At 43.1% G+C, this 19,135-nt stretch overlaps 1 long non-coding RNA gene across 1 annotated transcript; it reads right to left on the reverse strand.

Moving 5' to 3' along the window:
• Positions 1 to 2: 2 nt before the first annotated feature.
• Positions 3 to 10,770, reverse strand: LOC121169320. The gene is made up of 3 exons (XR_005885842.1): positions 10,699 to 10,770; positions 210 to 386; positions 3 to 60 (listed from the first exon to the last, which is right to left on the reverse strand). It is a non-coding gene; the product is annotated as an uncharacterized LOC121169320 (long non-coding RNA).
• Positions 10,771 to 19,135: the final 8,365 nt, after the last annotated feature.

Below are 19,135 nucleotides of genomic sequence, written 5' to 3' on the forward strand. Positions count from 1 at the left end.
GATTCCTCAAGAGGGCATTGCCAGTCTTTTTGGTGGCAGTAGGCTGATTGTATGGGCAGCCTGTGGAAACAATGCAGGATTGTATGAAACTAGTAAACAGTTTGCTTCACGCAATTCTGATGGTATCTCCAAGAACCTGGGCCCCTTCAGCATTGCTTGGTTTGGCTGTGACATTTCCTGCAAACAACTGCTAAACACTTGGATATTACCTCCAGTCTCTGTTCTGTGATCCCACAGGACCACATTTCTGAAGGCCACAGAGCAAGTGGTTTCTCTGTATTCCATTGGGCAGACTAAATGCTTAAACCCAAGAAAGTCCAGTGAATTTCTCTCAGGAATCCAGATGAGGGATCAAGTGCCCAGTATGATGGTCTTGTTTTATGTTCCTGTAGAAGATGGTAAAAGAGAACAGGGGAAGAACAAGGCATCAGTGACAGCCTGAGTTCACCTGCTAGCATGCGCTCTAGAGCTGGGTCTTCAATTGTACTCCCCAAGATCATGTCCTCCCCAACCAGTTTTGGAAAGCTAGTGACTACTTCTTATGATCCCTGAGAAGGCTGGCTTGGTAGAAGACTGGCAATATATTATGTCCTATGCATTTGTAGCTAGAACTTAATACAAGCAACTCCATGTCAACTGGCTTGACTATTCAAAAGAATTGAGAGAGAGGGTCCAAAGATGTCACTGACATTGAACTGATATTAGATTGGCAGTGTGACCCTCCAGAGAGACTGCATCTTGGGTATGATCTCTGAGCACAGCAGAAACACAACTGCTATCCTTGGCTCTCAATACCCCGCTTGAGAGGACCAATGCCATTTATTCCAATGGATTCGTTGGGTAACAGAGGCAGTTTTACTAGTGTCACCTAGAATGCAAAGGCAGAGCAGCCTTTATAGAATTCCTTTTTCCCCTGACTCCAGACACATGAAAATTGCTTGTAAAATTTTCTATTGCAACAGAATGTTTGAATAGAGAGGGCCTCTGCTCTGAGCCAGAAAGGAGAGTGGAGGGGTCTCAGGTTGTTGCAACCTGAGTTTCCAACCCTCTGTAATTTTCTGGTAAATTGGGAGGTCTATGTTTGAAACCCAGGGAAGAGGCAAGTTGCATGTAGTTTTAAAGCTCAGTGGAGTTCCAAATCAGTCATAGAAATCAGAAATTCAGGATTATTTTTTAGTTATGCTCATAACACAGTGATTATGTTCTAAAATAATTTTTATCAACTAGGTTTGCAGACAACTATAACTTTATCAGCTAGGTTTGAGAGGTAGGTGATATGACATGGGACCTGGAATTTTCCCTCTCCACAAAAGTTTAGTAACCATGTTAGATGAAATAATAATGGCCAAATGTTGATTATGATTATTATTGGGCTATGCATACACGTGGACTTATTATGGTTTTCTCAGTTTTGCAAATGAGTGAACATGAGGTCAGAAAAGAGCAGTCATTAAAGATAAGCAATCCAGGGGAAAAAAAAAAAGAAACCTAACATATGTCTGGAAGGATGCAATACAGCCTGATAAAGAGCAGCTACTTCTGGGACTGGGAATCAACAGCATGGAATGGGAGGGATACTGTGCACTCCATGCCCTTTATATGGTAGAAATAGGAACTTAAACATATGTTTCACTTGCTCTAATTGAAAATTCCATTTGAAAAGTCTTCCAAACCAGGTTGAAAGCCAGCACCACCAAGGTCTCTTGGGAGTAGACCATGAGGGTAAAGGCCTTACACTGGCAGGTTGGCAGCCAATCACCCATGTTACCCATATCCTTCTTCTGCTTGCATCTATCCTGAAATATGTACGGTGTCCCTAAGTCTAGGAGAGAACTCCCCGGAACCACTGGCTCCTAAGGCCTAGCCAAATAGAAACGAGGTATTGCTGCCATTGGCCTGCTCTCCGTGGGAAAAGAAAACCCACAGCCCTTGGAAACCAGAATGGTTCTCAGCCTGAGAGACAGCCTTCCAGGGCAATTTGCCTGCCTTGCCCCTCTATTGTCCTCACCAACACCTAGGACCACATGTGCCCCCAGACTGACTGATGCTGGCAGCTACCCAGGCCTCCTCCACCTCCTCATTTCATAAATGTGATCGCACCCCCTTACAAGTAAGACTGATACAGTTTGCTATCCTTTCCACAGAGATGCGGCCACACCACCTTCTGCTCTGGCTGCTGAGCACTTTTGCAGTGCATAGTCTCACCTTGAGACTCAAGGTGCCTGCCTTGGAAAACTGTCAGCAGCGAGGAAGGAGAAGCAGGGAAGCCTCAATCCTTTCCACCTCCTCCCTGCCCCCACTGGGAGCTTCATGGTCCAGGTCAATTACAGCTCAGAGCAAAGCTCATGCACAGCGAGGACACTCTGGCACATCTCTGAGCTGAGCCTTGTGCCCCGGGCTTTCTCCTTCCTGTCTGTGGCTGAGCCCAGGAGCAAGTGTTAGCAGTTGCTCTTCTTGCCAGCAGAGGCACACATGCCAGCCCATAAAGGAACTAGTATGGCCACTGCCTGACACACCCAAGGATGATGGGGTAACTTTGGACTGTGTGGAGCCTCCATCCTGCCTACCCAAGGGACTCTGTGCCTGGGGGATTTTCTTTGTGTGATGATAGCCAGAAAAGCTCACTATTCAAGACACTTGCCCCCAAAAGGACCCTGCCAAAAGGGTTTTGAGATGTTACTCCGTTTAATATTGAAACGCCTTCAGAATGTCTAAAGCACAGCAATTCTTTCCATGGCGGCAGCTGGCAGTTCCAGGATGGCTTTTAAAGGGCAGAGGCAGCAGCTCCCTGTCCTCTGTCTCCCTTGCCACACCAGAAACCTACAGAAAGAAGCAAAGCTTCAGGAAGAGACATCTTCTTGGCCCTGGGTCTACCACCACAGCCCAGCCAGAGGGGCTGTTGGGTTTTGTACCAGGAGCCTTCTCCAAGGAGCTGGCCTTGGGAAGAGTCATGGAGTCCAAGCTGCACACTTAATCAACCAAATGGCCTCTTCATTCTGGGCAAGAGCTATTCAGCTTACTTCCAAATTCCCTTAGAAGAGGTGACATGCCAATGACACTGGATTGGTGCTCGATCTGCAGAAAGTAGGTATTCCTGGGTTTCCAGGGAGTAAACATTTTTAAAAAGAATTATTTTTACTGGAAAGGCATATTTAAGAGAGGAGAGGTAGAAAGATAGATCTTCCATCCATTGGTTCACTTCCCAAATGGCCACAACTCCCAGAGTTGAATTGATTAGTAGCTAGCATCCAGGAGCTTCTTCTGGTCTCTCATGTGGGTGCAGGGTCCCAAGGACTTGAGTCATCCTCTACTGCTTTCCCAGGCCCAAAGCAGGGAGCTAGATGAAAAGTGGAACACTTAGGACATGAACTGGCACTCACATGGGATCTTGGCACTTGGAAATGGAGGATTGCCCAATTGAGCCACCATGCCACCAACCCCTCCCCACCTTTTTAAAGATTAACAAATATCTTTTCTCCACTAGTAAACAGAGAAGATAGAATTTATTAGAATGGCAGTATGAAGAATTTTACCTACATACCAAGGGGGGTGGTCTAGCAGATGATCTAAGCAATGGATTATACTGATTAGTAACATAGACACTGGAGTTGCTACTGTGGAGTAGTGGATGAAGCAGCATCACATGAATTCCAGTTTGAATCCTGGCTACTACATTTCCAATCCAGCTCCCTGATAATGTGCCTGAGAAAGCAATATAAGATGGTCCAACTTAGGCCTGGTGCAACTGCCTAGTGGCTGAAGTATTCATTTTACATGTGTCGGGATCTCCTATGGACCCTATCCCAACTGTTTCACCTCCCATCCAGCTCCCTGCTTGTGGCCATAAAATGCAGTAGAGGATTGCCCAGAGCCTAGGGACCCTGCATCCACATGGGAGATTCAGAATAACCTCTTGGCTCCTGGTTTCTGATTAGCTTAGCTGCAGCCATTGCAGCCACTTGGGGAGTGAACCAGCAGATGGAAGATCTTTGTCTTTCCTTCTCTCTGTAAATCTGAATTTCAAAGAAAAAAAATAAAACTTAACAAAAATGATGGTCCAAGTCCCCAGGTCACTTCCATTCATATGGGAGACCCATAAGACATTTTCTAGCTCCTGATTTCAACTTGGTTCTGCGCTAACTATTGCAGCTATCTGGAAAGTAAACCAGAACCAGCAGACAGATCTCTCTTTCTCATTCTCAAATGAATTGGTTCTATCACCCATGGGAGATATGCATTGAGTTCCTGGCTCTCAGCTTAAGCCTGGCTTAGCCCCAGCATCCTTTATGGGCACCAGTTTGGCTCTACCTCCAAACCAGCTCCCTGCTTATGGCCTGGGAAAGCAGTGGAGGATGACTCAGAGCCTTAGGACTCTGCAACCATGTGGCAGATATAAAAGAAGCTCCAAGCTCCCAGCTTCAGACTGGTACAGCTCTGGCCACTGCAGCCATTTGAGAAGTGAACCAGCAGATGGAAGATCTTTCTGTCTCTCCCTATCACTCTATAACCCTTTCAAGTAAAATACATACATCTTTAAAAAGTCAGCTTTGTGACTTTAAGGATTGGTTTAACCTCTCTGAACTTTTTAATTCCTAAAAATATGTAATCCTAGTGGCAATTTCACAGGTTTTTGAGAGGACACACGAAAAAAATCATTAGTAGTACCTATGTTAGGGCACAAAAACAAGAATCATAAATAGATGAGGTAACAGAGTACGTACAGAAATGTTTGATGAACATTTAACAAAGAGAGGATGCCTTCCAACATCTAAGCTCCTGTAGGTAATATCCAGCACTAGGGTGGCCAACTGTCCTACTTGATAGGAATAAAAAAAGGGGGGGGGGAATAAAAAGAGTGCAATGGTGCAATGGCTAAATCCTCACCTTGCAAGCACCAGGATCCCATACAGGCACTGGTTCATTTTCTGGCTGCTCCACTTTCCATCCAGCTCCTTGATTATGGTCTGGTTACAGAAGATGGCCCAAAGCTTTGGGATCCTGCACCCACATGGAAAACCCAGAAAAAGCTCCTAGCTCCTGGCTTCTGATCAGCTCAGCTCCAGCCATTGTACCCATTTGGAGAGTGAACCAGAAGATGGAAGATCTTTCTGTCTTTCCTTCTCTCTGTAAATTTGATCTGCCTTTTCAATAAAAATAAATAAATCCTTAAAAATGTTTCCTAAGAGGTTGGACTTTTGGAGCTAAAACTAGATAAGTTGACAAAACTAAGTTGGTCAGTCCATACCAGCACTCTTGCATTACCACCTGGAGTACGGGCACTTGAAACAGTTGCCTCAATGAATGCGAACACCAGCAGATATTACTGTCCCCTGTGATGGGAAATTCCACAAGCTCCCCTCTTCCCCGTCTCTGAAATACTGTTTAGACCAGTAGGATTGCCAGATAAAATACATGATGCCTAATTAAATTGAAACATCAGATAAACAACAAATAATTGCTTAGAATAAATATGTTCCAAATAGTGGCTGGGACGTATTTATACGGAAAAAAAAATTGCTTGTCTCAAAGCCAAATGTAACTGGGCGCTCTGAATTGTTGTTAATCTGGCAACCCTGTGAACAAAGGCAGTCAGCCATGGCAAGCCAAGCTGGCTTTTTGGGAGGGAGCCAGGAAAGCTACTCGGAACCTCCCCCCACCCCTAACACACACACACACACACACACACACACACACACACACACACACCACATTCCCTCGGGACACTCTCTCTCCTCTTGTCAGCCTCCAATTCTTTCATCATCTCCCAGTCTTTGTTTGCTCTAAGCATGCTGTATGGGGTCTGTGGCAAGGTGCGTAATGGATAATGCTTAGCAGTTTGGGCTTTGCAGTCAACCAAACTGACTTCATTGCCCTCCTTAGCCTAATACATAACACAGTAATGAATAAAAATATGTAGAACCTGACCTTTCTCCTTTCTTTCTCTGTGGCTCTCTTAGCAACTGACCAGACATTAACGGGGATGTCTCAGGGTTTCTGAATACAGCCCTTTCCCTGGGACAGCTTACAGCTTTATCTGCACAGCAGGTCAGAAATATTAACCAGATAGAGAAGCAAAACCAACTAGCAAGGAGTGCCTGCCCCATGTTCGGGACTGCCTGACGTGCACACAGGTAAGCTGCCTGTCAGCACAGGGATAGTCTTCTTTCAAATTGAATCAACATAAGCCCCATCCACACTCTTTCAAGTTTGATAAGAATTACAAGGGGAGCCAGAATCCCCTGTAGCTCTGCATGGAGGCTCTTAACAAACTTCTGTCCACAATTCATCTTCCACTATGATGGGGTGGAGCTGGTTGATAGCTAGTACATCAGAGCAGTGGGTAGGCTTTCCAGGTTAAATGAGAACAAGAACAGTGCCCCGCCCCAACCCTTCCTACCTTCTCCCACAACATTCAAGCTAACTGAATATGTGGGAATAAGTTCCGGCAACTCTGTGCACACCCTACCACTCCTGAGCCATTCACGTTAACTGACAGCATGGAAATGGTTCCAGAGGCTCCTCCCAACTGGTCCTTCTGCACTACTTTGGATAATTAACTATAGAGAAACTCTGAACTCCAGCAGCTCCCTTCCCACCTCCTGACACTTAGTTAACTGAATGTTTTGTAGTTTGCACTGAAACTTTGTATTATGCAACTCTCGGTCTGATTGGAAGATGAGAGCTTAAAAACTGCAGTGGGCCCAGTGCAATAGCTTAGAGGCTAAAGTCCTCGGTTTGAACGCACCAGGATCCCATATGGGCTCCAATTTTGGTCCCAGTGGCCCCACTTCCCATCCAGCTCCCTGCATGTGGCCTGGGATGGCAGTGGAGAATGGCCCAAAGCCTTGGGACCCTGCACCCGTGTGGGAGACCTGGAGAGGAAACTCCTAGCTCCTGGCTTCAGATTGGCTTGGTTCCAGCCATTGCAGCTGCTTGGGGAGTGAACCATCAGAAGGAAGATCTTCCTCTTTGTCTCTCCTCCTCTCTGTATATCTATCTGTTTTTCCAATTAAAAAAAAAAAAGCTGCAGTGTAGTGGCTTCTGGGGTATAGTGGGAGATGCTTGTGCCATGTTTGGCCAATAAATGTCCTCCTAACATTCTACACTTGTGTTTGGTGTGATCTCTCTCACACTCTACAACATCATTGCCACTCCATTCTTCCATTTCTGTTTTTCTTCTTCTTCTTTTTTAATCACACCACTTTGGGAACACTGCTTTCCCCAATTTCTATAAAAAACAAAAACAAATGGGCTGGCGTGCTGGCATATCACGCTAATCCTCCACCTGTGGAGCCAGCATCCCATATGGATGCTGATGAGTCCCAGCTGCTCCACTTCCAATCTAGCTCCCTGCTAATGCCCTGGGAATGCAGTAGAGAACAGATCAAGTCGTTGGGCCCCTGCATCCACACTGGAGACTCAGAAGAAGCTCCTGGCTTTGGGCTGTTGTAGCTCCAGCCATTGCAGCATTTGAAGAGTAAACCAGTAGAGACAGGATCTGTGTGTATATCTCCTTCTCTCTCCATAAATCTGCCTTTCCAATAAAAATAAGTCTTTAATTAAGAGAAACAAAAACAAAACAATTCACATGAAGGATTTGTGCAAATAACAATCTTTCACAGTGTGAGTACATGGAGGGGTATGTATTACAGTATCATTACCAAGCAAAACCTGATTGCTAGGTATCCCAGGATTTAAAAGTCCTTGGCTACAGTGCGATTTGGGATTTCTCTGGAAGCCCCCACATTTGGCCATGGACCTACTCTTGCTCCTTCTTTCCTTTCCCATCTCTTTTCTGCACCAACCTAGATTCATGTTCACGTCTCATGAAGAGCAGTTTTGCTACCTGTGTGTTGTTACAGTCCTTTCTTTCAGAGCTTGCCTTCTTGCCCCCAATTGGGTTATCAGAATATTTTCCTCTAAAATAAGAAAATATATATCCTGCTAAGCCAGTTGGGGGTGAGAAGGCCAAGTGTGAAAGGGTCTGTTCCCTTTTTAAGACAATTTTTGCAGTCAACTAATGATATAATCATTGCATCACCCTATCCTCTATAAAAATACTATCACTGATAATCCCACCCCACATGAAGTAGGGTTAGTATAATCATTTCATACATGGGTAAAGCGGGGCTGTAGAAGCCCGCTGCTGGCACCTAAACAGCTAGATCTCAAATTCTGCTCTTCTAACTCCAATGCTAGCATTCTCCCTTCTGTGCAAGGGTGTTTGTTGCAGAGGAACACACCAGAAATAGTTACACAGTGCACTCCAGACAATTAGACAACAAATAGAGCATGGGAGAGAGTTGAAGATACTGTTGGCAGGTAAAAGGTTCACTGACCAGAGTAAGGGCCTGGCAGCTGCCGTCAACCCACTCTGTCAGGGCAGCACAAAAGCCAACTGAGCTGAGCCATCAGTCGGCAGCAAAATCACAGGCCCCTCTCCCACTTCAGATTCACTAGGGCAAAGGATTCCTGAATTGTTTAGGAGACACTTTTATTAAATATGAACCAGCCATCCCATTAGGGGTTTTATTAAAGGCAAATTAACTTGGTCATCTCACAGCAAAGTAAAAAAAAAAAAAGTTACTTTTAAGGTGTTCAACTGAGAGTCCAGCAAACTAAAACTAGCAAACTGAGTCTCTGAGAACTGAAGTCCCTTGGCTGGGCTCCATACAGACCACACCTACACAAAGTAGGTGGCAGAAGGCAGACTCCAGCTACACGCCTGTCAGCTGCCTTCCACTGAAAATCAACAGGAACACCCCTAGGGTTGATCCAGCTGGATAGTTTTGTATCTTGCAGCAAAGGTAAACATCCCCCACCATTCTCAGTGAGTTTGCCCTCACAGCAAGGAGCAATAAACCCAACTCATCCAAGCAGAGCTGTGCCGAGTGGAGGGCGCTGACCAAACAGAAAATACACTGAGACTTGACAGAAACAGTGGCTACCTTGGACACAGACCTTCCACTTAGTGATAGTGACCACATCTAAGATTCCTTGCAGCTGCCTGTTTGAGGTGCCCAGCTGTCCCACAGTGTGAGGTAAATTTACATTGAGCTGAACTCATTAAAGCCCATTAGTCTGGATTTATTTTGTTTTTCTAGGAATGGGATCCTTTGGGTATTGGTTATCTGATCAAATATGTTTCTTGGTGAAATTGCTTTCTAGCCCTCCAACAATTGCTCCCCCAGTGTTTCTCCTTGGCTAACATCTTTATATTTGTTTATGAAAGTCTATTGGACATGGATAGGCATAACTCAATAAGCTTCTCTTTGAGCTACCTGTGGGGACTGGGGGCTTCATGAGGTCTCCTGAGACCACTGTCCTTGCTGTCTCTGTGTCCAAGAGACCCTGTTTCACACAGAGGACTTTCAACTTTGGTTACACTGTGGAGATACAAGGTTCACCTCTTCACGGATCTCTTAAGTTTTCAATGTATTTTCCAGCCTGAACACTTGCTTCCTTCACATCCTCATCACCATACTAACTTGGCCACTTATCCTCTTGTACAGTTTCACCAGGATCCATTCAAAACCACATGCAAAAACTGGAGCTAGGGGCAGACCTGGTGGGGGTTATTGGAATTTGATCCCATAAGGCCATGACATTTACTGGTATGCTGAGGTCTGGACTGTGGCTGGCTGGGCTGGGCTAGGCTGCAGCACACATCACTTTGCATGAGAGATGGGGTTGGGAGCAGAACTGATCACACAGCTGCATCCACCAGTATGTGTGTTGGCTGGTGCGGGTGACAGACTGAAACAGACCCTGCAATAGCTGGTACACAAAACAGTCAAGACTGAGATCAAACCAGGTAAGGTTTCTTGGGGGATACTCCAATTAGATCAGTGGACTCAAATCCTAGCCACAGGGAAAATCACAAGATAGGAGGTCTGACATTGGAGTACATGTATCAGGACTGGGCATCTTCAGTTGCTGATCCCTGTACAGTGGACAGCATGCCCAGATACATGACAGTCAGCTTATGTAGGCCAGCAGAGGACATGAAGTACCATTTCAGAGGATGGAAAGCAAAACAGGTTGGAACAGGACAGCTCTCCTGGCCAAGCTTTGCAGCAAGTGTCTGAGTCTGTGGATTTACTAAGGTGAACCCAACAAACTTTGGAAGGATTTTCTTGGTCTGGTGCAACAAGGCCGACAACATCGAAGAACTATTAAAACCACTGAAGTAACACCCTTGGAACATTCTTCCCCACATGGGGATTTTTAAGGAATCATCAAATGATCATGCCGTTCCCAGGTGCTGATGTAGTTTGACAGCAAGGAGCAGCCCCCTCCCCTTCCCCTTTGCGGACACAGAAAAAAAAATTTAAAGAACTGAAATATCCACCTTCCTTTCTCCCTCATCCTGCTACACCCTAATAGGAGACCCACATGGAAATGCATCTCTCTTAGCTGTGTAAACAATATTAAAAATAAAAATGTATGTACTAAAAATAAAACCCAGTTAAAAAAGAGATCATATGAAAAATTCTTTAGTTGCCATGTATACACACTAAGAAAATAGTCCACATAAAATCAAATTTATATAAAAGAAAAACTTTATTATACTGAATAACTTCTGTATCCCAGACATTATTTTAGCTATGAAAAAAGCAGCAGTTAATAAAAGAAAGGAAGGGGGTAAACCCTTGGCAAAGTGGTCAAGATGTTGCCTGGGATGCCCATGTTCCTTACCAGAATGCCACCTGGCCTTGAGTCCAGATCTTCTATGCATTCCCACTTCCTGCCAGTGCAGATCCTGCGAGACAGCACATGATAAGCAAAGACTACAGATACTGCTATCTAGATTGAGTTTCCAGCTCCTCACAACAGCTTTGCTTAGCCCTGGCTCTTGTGGAATTTGGGAAGTGAATCTGTGAATGGAAGATCTCTTTCTGTGTGTGTGTGTATGTGTGTGTGCCTGCATTTCAAGTAAAATAAACAAATAAAAATTTAAAAATAAACACAACTGAGAAGCAAGATGGCAGAATAGGGTAAGGACATGTTTAAACAGACTGAAAAACATTAGCCAGTGTGAAGCAGAGAGGGCACATTCCTGTGGGGAGCGGGGTGCTGAAGCCACTGTGGAATTGAGAGGGGCCGTTGCAAGATGGCGGCTGGCCCAGGAGGCAGAGTTGGTCTCACCAGCAGGTAAACAGGAAGTCACCGGGATAGGCTAATGCCCTTGCGGTGATTATGTCATTGCTACTGGCCTATCACGTAGTGCCAAGTGGACCCACGGGGAGAAGTGATTAGTGGAGAACGATATAAAAGTAGCCGGTAAAAGCTAGGCGAGGACGGATGGGGGGACAGACAGACAGACAGACGATTACGACGACGGAGAAATATGGGACAGGGAGAAGAAGGACGGGCTGGAAGAAGGGTGGCAGAGAGAGGGCTGGAAAAGCGGTAGAGAAGTAGTAAGACCTAAGTTTGGGGACAAGAATAGAGAAATGCAGCAGAAAACGGGGACAAGAATGAAGAAGGGCGGCTCAGAGAGGGCTGGAGAAGAGGCAGAGGAAAGCTAAGATCAATGGGGACAGGAGCAGCGGAGAGAAGGATTTAAACATGGCTGGTTTTGGCAGTGACAGATTCCAGGGAATATGAGAGGACAGAATGACAGCAGAGGAGCACCGGGAGATTGACAGACAGCGGAAAGTAGCGGACACAATTGTGTGGTGTTGTAGTAACCAATACCCCAACAGCATTGAGTGAGTGGTGATTTGAACTGCATCAGCAGCCAGAATTCCACCAACAACAAGGTGGGAAGGGGCATTCACTCAGGAGGTGAACCAAGGTGGGAAGGGGCATTCACTCAGGAGGTGAACCAAGATGAAGAACTGCTTGTCCTGATGGTCCGTTTGATTTGGCCAGGAGCAGAGATAGAGTAGCAGGTCCCAGATGGGCAGTGTGGGAACAGGGTGCATTTCACAGCCCAGTCAGCCCCCTCGAGCTGTATTGGATGCCATGTTGTTTAAGGAGGGAAAGCCTAAGGGACAGTACTGTGCATGCACTGAGCTGGGAGTGAACTCATTTCTGACTCAATGAACTGCAACAACGTGGCATCCTACAGGTTCCCCTAAAGATAAGTCCAAGTAGCTCTCCAACCTGATGGTCAGCAGATCAAGAACCCTAGAAATGGCACATCAGGCATCATTTTGTACAGTGTGGAAAAACTTTAAGACGGCAGGGAAAACAGTGAGCTGCACATTCACTGAGTGGGAGCGAACTCACTAAGCTCAGTGCAATGAACTGGTCCTACAGGAAAATAATCCCAACTTTGGCATCATAAGGGTCAAAATGGGTCCATGTGACCCCCAGACATAATGGCGAACAGGTTCCAGCAATATCAGCACCAACAACAACCCAGCTATAGAGGACACCTGGTATTTCCCTAATGCTGGGAACTGCTCCAACTGGAAGTGGGAGAAAGGTTATACAAACAACAGGGCAACCTCAGCACAGTATCACAGGAGGTCGAGAGTGATAAGGCAGGAACTGGGGCTATGGAGATGGTGGAAATCTAACATAAGAACCCAGACCTGGAACTCACTGGAGGGAGTGTCACAAATGACTGCTGTCAAACAAAGAGCCGTGTACCAACCACAATAAGCAAAATCAAACTGTAGACCTGTGGGTGACACAGCTTAGAAACCTGCCCCAAGGAGAAGAATCTGATAACCAGAAGTACAATGACCAAGAACAACAGAAGAGACAAACGCACAATGAATATTACTGATGACTCGCCTGCAAAGGAGCAAAACCCTATGCTAACCCCAGAGTTAACTGAGGAATACATGGGGAAAACGGAGGATACACAATTGAAACACTTGTTATAAAGCTTCTTATAAACAACGAGAAGCATGTAAAGCAGGAGCTCAAGAAATTTAAGGAACATGCCACACAGGAAATGAGTCAAGTGAAAGCTGATATATCAGAAATGAAGAATACAGTAGAGCAAATTAAAAGTACAGTGGAGAGTCTCCAAAACAGAATGAAGGAAGCAGAAGAAAGAATCTCAGAATTGGAAGATATTTCCTGTCATGAGGGGGAAGCAAACAAAAAGCTGGAAGCAGAGCTGGATCAGGCCAATAAAAGTATTCAAGAATTAAAAGACACTATTAAAAGGCCAAATATAAGAGTTATAGGAATCCCGGAAGCCTCAGAAAGAGAAGCTGGAATTAAAGGTGTATTCAGTGAAATAATACACAGGGCATGGCGCGGTGGCGCAGTGGTTAAGGTCCTCGCCTAGCAAGCCCGGGATCCCATATGGGCGCCGGTTCTATCCCAGCAGCCCCGCTTCCCTTCCAGCTCCCTGCCTGTGGCCTGGGAAAGCAGTCAAGGATGGCCCAAAGCTTTGGGACCCTGCACCTGTGTGGGAGACCTAGAAGAGGCTCCTGGCTTCGGATCGGCATAGCATGGGCCGTTGCGTTCACTTGGGGAGTGAATCATTGGACGGAAGATCTTCCTCTCTGTCTCTCCTCTGTATATATCTGCCTTTCCAATAAAAAAATAATAAAAATAAATCTAAAAATAAATAAATAAATAATAAAAAAAAGAAATAATACACAAAAACTTCCCTAATCTAGAGAAAGAATTGGGAAACAACATTCAGGAGGGGCACAGAACTCCCAACAGACTTGACCAAAAGCGATCTTTACCATGACACATGATCATCAAGCTCTCTTCAATTAAACATAAGGAAAAGATCCTTAAATGTGTCCATGAAAAAAATCAATTGATATATAAAGGAATGCCAATTAAACTCACAGGAGATCTCTCACAGGAAACTCTACAGGCGAGAAGAGAATGGAGTGACATATTCCAGAATGTAAAAGCAAATAATTATTGGCTCAAGATAATATACCCAGTAAAGCTTTCCTTTGTCTTTGAAAATGAAATAAAATTCTTCCATAGTAAAGAAAAGTTAAAAGAATACGCCTCTTCTAAACTTACCGTACAAATGATACTTAAAGATGTTCTCTTGACAAAGAAAAGGAATAGTGCCTACCAAAACCAAAGGCAAATGGGAAGAACATCCCAGTAAAATAACAACAGGAGACTAAATCAATGACTCCCCGCATGGTCCATGCCCACAATGAAGGAATCATGATCTGTACTACTGTAACAATACAAAGGAATTCAATATGGGGGAGGGGTTGGGGGAATCCCAGAGCCTATGAAACTGTGTCATAACATAAAATAAAAATAAAAAAAGAAGAACCCATTGCAAAAATTACAGGACCAAATTACACCCATTCATATTAACCCTGAATGTAAATGGCTTCAACTCATCAATCAAACATCATAGATTAGTAGACTGGATTAAAAAAAAAACCCAGCTATTTGTTGCCTACAGAAGACATATCACACCAACAAAGAAAACTATGTCTCATGGATTTTGATGTTTTTTTATTTAGTTTTATCTTTTCAAAACACTTTCTCATTAAATTCTTCACTGACTCATAGACAATACAGTAGCATCATTTTCTTCAAGAAGTTTCTTGATTTTTTCGTTTATTCAGCAACACTTTAGTCATTCAGTAGCATGTTGTTTAACTTCATAGTGTTGTAATTTCGTCTTTTCTTTCTGTTGATTTTGTTTTGTGGCTTTTCCTTTAAGGGGATGTATAGTAACTGTGTAATGGAGACTAGCATATCCAGATGTGAGGATACAATTCATCTCTACTTCCAGACAAAGATGGACTCTCAATGAAACTGTTTACTATATCTTGACAATAGGATTCTGGACTCTTTGCCATTGTTTATGCCTGCAACGATGGACATATGACTGTGTATGAAGAACTATACTATAGTAAAGATATAGGGGGACTCAGTTGGGAGGGATTTGGGAAGGGGATAAGAGAAATCCCAGGGCCTATGAAACTGTATCATAAAATGATAATAATAATTTTTTAAAGTAAAAAAATACAATTGTAAAAGTATGTGTAGGGAATGGCACAGCAGCACAACACATTAACCTTCCTCCTGTAATGCCAGTATCCCACATGGCCATCGATTTGTGTCCTGGCTGCTCCACTTCCCATCCAGCTCCCAGCTTGTAGCCTGGGAAAGCAGTGGAATATGGCTCAAAGCCTTGGGACCCTGCACTTGCATGGGAGACCCCACTGGGGCTTCTGGCTCTTTGCCTCAAATAGGCTCAGCTCAGGCTTCTCTTTTTGAATCTGCATTTCCAATAAAAATAACAAATCTTTAGAACATATATATTTGAAGATCAAAGTCACAGAAAGAGGGACACACACTTACAGACTGATCTTCCATATGGGTGTTTGGGGCTCATTCACTTGGACCAAACTCTGCTGCCTTTTCCAGTCCATAAGCAGAAGCCAGTACTAGGCTCACAGTGCTGAGCCACTGCGGCATGTTAGGACAATCTTTGAAGCGTCCCTGAAAGTCTGTGGAGGGTATGACGAATTCCCTGGCAGAGGGAGCTATTGTAAGTTTTCCTTCTGCAAATAGGTGAAGAAGCAGGACTGTGCTTAGAAGGTCAAATGACAGGTGGTATGAAAGACAAAGCAGTGATATGTCCTAGGAAGTTAGGCAAATAACTATAAGGTGGTGAGCAGGTCTTGTCCATAGAAGAGTCTGCACAGCATAGAGGATTGTTCAATTTGGTGATGATATAGGACTAAGCTAATGGAAGATTTTACGTGTTGTCACCATTATACCTCTAAACATTTTCATGCAATTAAGTTAGTATCCTTTGATACAATCTTGGAACTTTATAAACAAAAATGCAAGAAAAAAAGTTTGTGGGGCCAGCATTGTGGTGTAGCATGTAAAGCTGCTGCATGCAGTGTTGGCATCTCAAATGGATGCTGGTTCAAGTCCTAGCTGCTCCTCTTCTAATCAAGCTCTGTGCTAATATTACTGGAAAAGTAGCAGAGGATGGTTCAAGTCCTTAGAACCTCGCATCCATGTGGCAGACCTGGAAGAAGCTTCTGGGTCTTGGCTTCTGCCTGGACCAGCCCCAGTCATCGCAGCCCTCTGAGGAGTGAACCAGTGGTAGTAGAAATCTCTTTGTGTATGGTTCTTCAGCTTTATCAGTGTAACTGATTTTCAAATAAATGAATTTTAAAAGAAGTTTATTTTAACATAAGTCTGTGAATCTAAAATCCAGGAAAAAAACCCTTTGACAAGTAGGTGTTGTATCCATTTGTATTGGAATATGAGTATGTTTTTTAAAAGAAAACTTGAAAAATATTTAATGATTGAAAACATACTCTTCTGGGCCCAGCACAGTGGTCTAGTGGCTAAAATCCTCACCTTGGATGCACCGAGATTCCATATGGCGCTGGTTCTAATCCCAGCAGCCCTTCTTCCCATCTAGTTCCCTGCTTATGGCCTGGGAAAGCAGTCAAGGGCATGCTAAAGCCTTGGGACCCTGCACTCACATGGGAGACCTCTCCTGGCTTTGGATTGGTGCAGTTCTGGCTGTTGTGGTCACTTGAGGGGTGAACCATCAGATGGAAGATCTTCCTTTCTGTCTCTCCTCCTTTCTGTGTATCTGACTTTGTAAATAAAAATAAACAAATTTTAAAAAACAAAAATAAAAAAGGAAATCATACTCTTATATTTTGCTTATCACCAGAAGACAAATTCTATTTTTAAGCTGTCGTTATTTTGATACTAAATTTGGTGGATAAGGTTCTCATAACAGTTTGAGTTAGTTAAAAGTTGGAGAAATTTAGATCAAAGTAATGATCCTATTGCCCTTTCTTTTATAAGGTGAAAAAGCAAATCTTTGTGTTATCTGATGACCATTTGGGAAACTCTAAGCTAATTTAGTAAAAAAAAAAAAATCCTAGTGGTTTTGTTATACTTTATTTAGGGAAGGCAAAATTAAGAATTATTGTTGGCCTGGCAGCGAGCACTAGCGGCTAAAGTCCTTGCCTTGAATGCACCAGGATCCCATATGGGTGCCGGTTCTAATCCCGGCCGCTCCACTTCCCATCCAGCTCCCTGCCTGTGGCCTGGGAAAGCAGTCGAGTACGGCCCAAAGCCTTGGGACCCTGCACCCACGTGGGAGACCTGGAAGAGGTTCCTGGTTCTCGGCTTCAGATCGGTGCAGTACTGGCCATTGTGCTCACTTGGGGAGTGAATCATCGGATGGAAGATTTTCCTCTCTGTCTCTCCTCCTCTCTATATATCTGACTTTATAATGAAAATAAGTAAATCTTTAAAAAAAAAGAATTATTGTTACAAGAGACAAGGTCACAGATATCTATAAAAACAGAAATATTTGTAGTTAACACTGCAAAAATCACTCAGCAATAAGCAGTGCATATAAATTTTCTTTTTATTTAGTAGAACTCTTTTCCGAGTTGATTTCACAATATATTTTATTTTATTTTTTTTAAAGATTTATTTTTATTATTTTTTTATTGGAAAGGCGGATATACAGAGAGGAGAGACAAAGAGGAAGATCTTCCACCAGATGATTCACTCCCCAAGTGAGCACAACAGCCAATGCTATGCCAATCTGAAGCCAGGAGCCTCTTCTAGGTCTCCCACACGGGTGCAGGGTCCCAAAGCTTTGGGCCGTCCTCGACTGCTTTCCCAGGCCACAGGCAGGGAGCTGGAAGGGAAGCGGGGCTGCTGGGATAGAACCGGCGCCCATATGGGATCCCAGGCGTGCTAGGCGAGGACCTTAACCACTTGCGCCACCGTGCTGGGCCCCCACAATATATTTTAAATGCTTAAAAAACAAGAATAGTTTGGTAACAAAAAGAACATCTATTAACCATTGTCTAAAGTAAATTAGTAGTTTTGCATAAAAAAGGACTCAAATTAGAATTTTATTCTTTTGCCACACTATTTGTGTAATAATTTGCAGAACAGGATTTATTAATATAATTTATGTATACACAGATATAATAGGGTATAATCTCAAGTATTTACCTATAGATTTCACTATAATTACCTTATTAGTATATTAAATAAGCAGTATTTATCATATTAATCTCAAACTATAATAAGAGATTAAAAATAATATCCATTAATTGTATACATTTTTATATTTCTTTGTGATTATTGTACTTTCTGTAACTAACCTTCTCATTATGGCCCTAATTGTTTTTAAGCAAAGCCACTTTACTTTTTCAAATATAGGTGATAACTAATATACAAGAGATACTTATTTAGCTATCTTTTCTCCATGAACAATTATTTAGCAGTTTTATATTTGTATACATATTTGTATATCTTCCTAAAACTGTTAATAACATGTACGTATATATGAAGATATATAATCTCCCTAAAATTGTTAAAACATATTTGTGTATATGAGATAAAATATTCATGAAATATGTATATATAAGTATATATTTATATATCATATTCTTTAAAAACGTTTTCAAACTTTATTAGCTACTGGCATTTAGAAACAACTATAAATCAATGTATTTCTTGTCTTTTATTGAAGTATAAAAGCATCCAAAGATTATTTATAATGAATTCATTACTAAGGTCCTAAAATTATCTGAGAATTCTAAAATTCTAACTCAGTTGTCACTGAATTATTAAGATTTTTAGAGTGCCATTTAATGAAATTATACCCTTTGAAAGATCTCCATTATTATCATTCTATTTAGTTGAGTGTTTTTTAATGCATATACTTTTTAAGAAAAATACAGTTACTTATTTTACTTGATAAAGTTACAGTGGGAAGAGGGAGACAAAGAGATCTTCCATCCATTGGTTTACTCCCCAAATGGCCAGAACTGGGTTGGTCTACAGCTTTGAGCCAGGAGCTCCTTCCAGGTCTCTCCTTGTGGGTGCAGGGGCACAAGGACTTGAGCCATTCCCCATTCCGTTTCAAGGTCACAAGCAGAGAGCTGGATGGGAAGTGGAGGAGCCAGAATATGAACCAGTGCCCATATGGGATGCCACTGCTTCTAGATGGAAGATTAGCCATCATGCTAGCCCCCAAATAAATTTTTTAAAGACAAAATCAAATGAAAACTATAAAAACAAAGAATGAAAACAAATGTTATTTTTGTTCCTGAAGCAGTCTGTCCTACTAGGGTAATCCTTCATATGTGGATAGCAAACATTAGTGCCATACCAGAATTTATCCTCTGACTTGCAGGCATTCAAAATCATCACTCCT

This window comes from Ochotona curzoniae, unplaced genomic scaffold (genome assembly GCF_017591425.1).
Source record: "Ochotona curzoniae isolate NIBS_2020 unplaced genomic scaffold, NIBS_Ocur_1.0 scaffold_1852, whole genome shotgun sequence".
NCBI classification, from domain to species: domain Eukaryota; kingdom Metazoa; phylum Chordata; class Mammalia; order Lagomorpha; family Ochotonidae; genus Ochotona; species Ochotona curzoniae.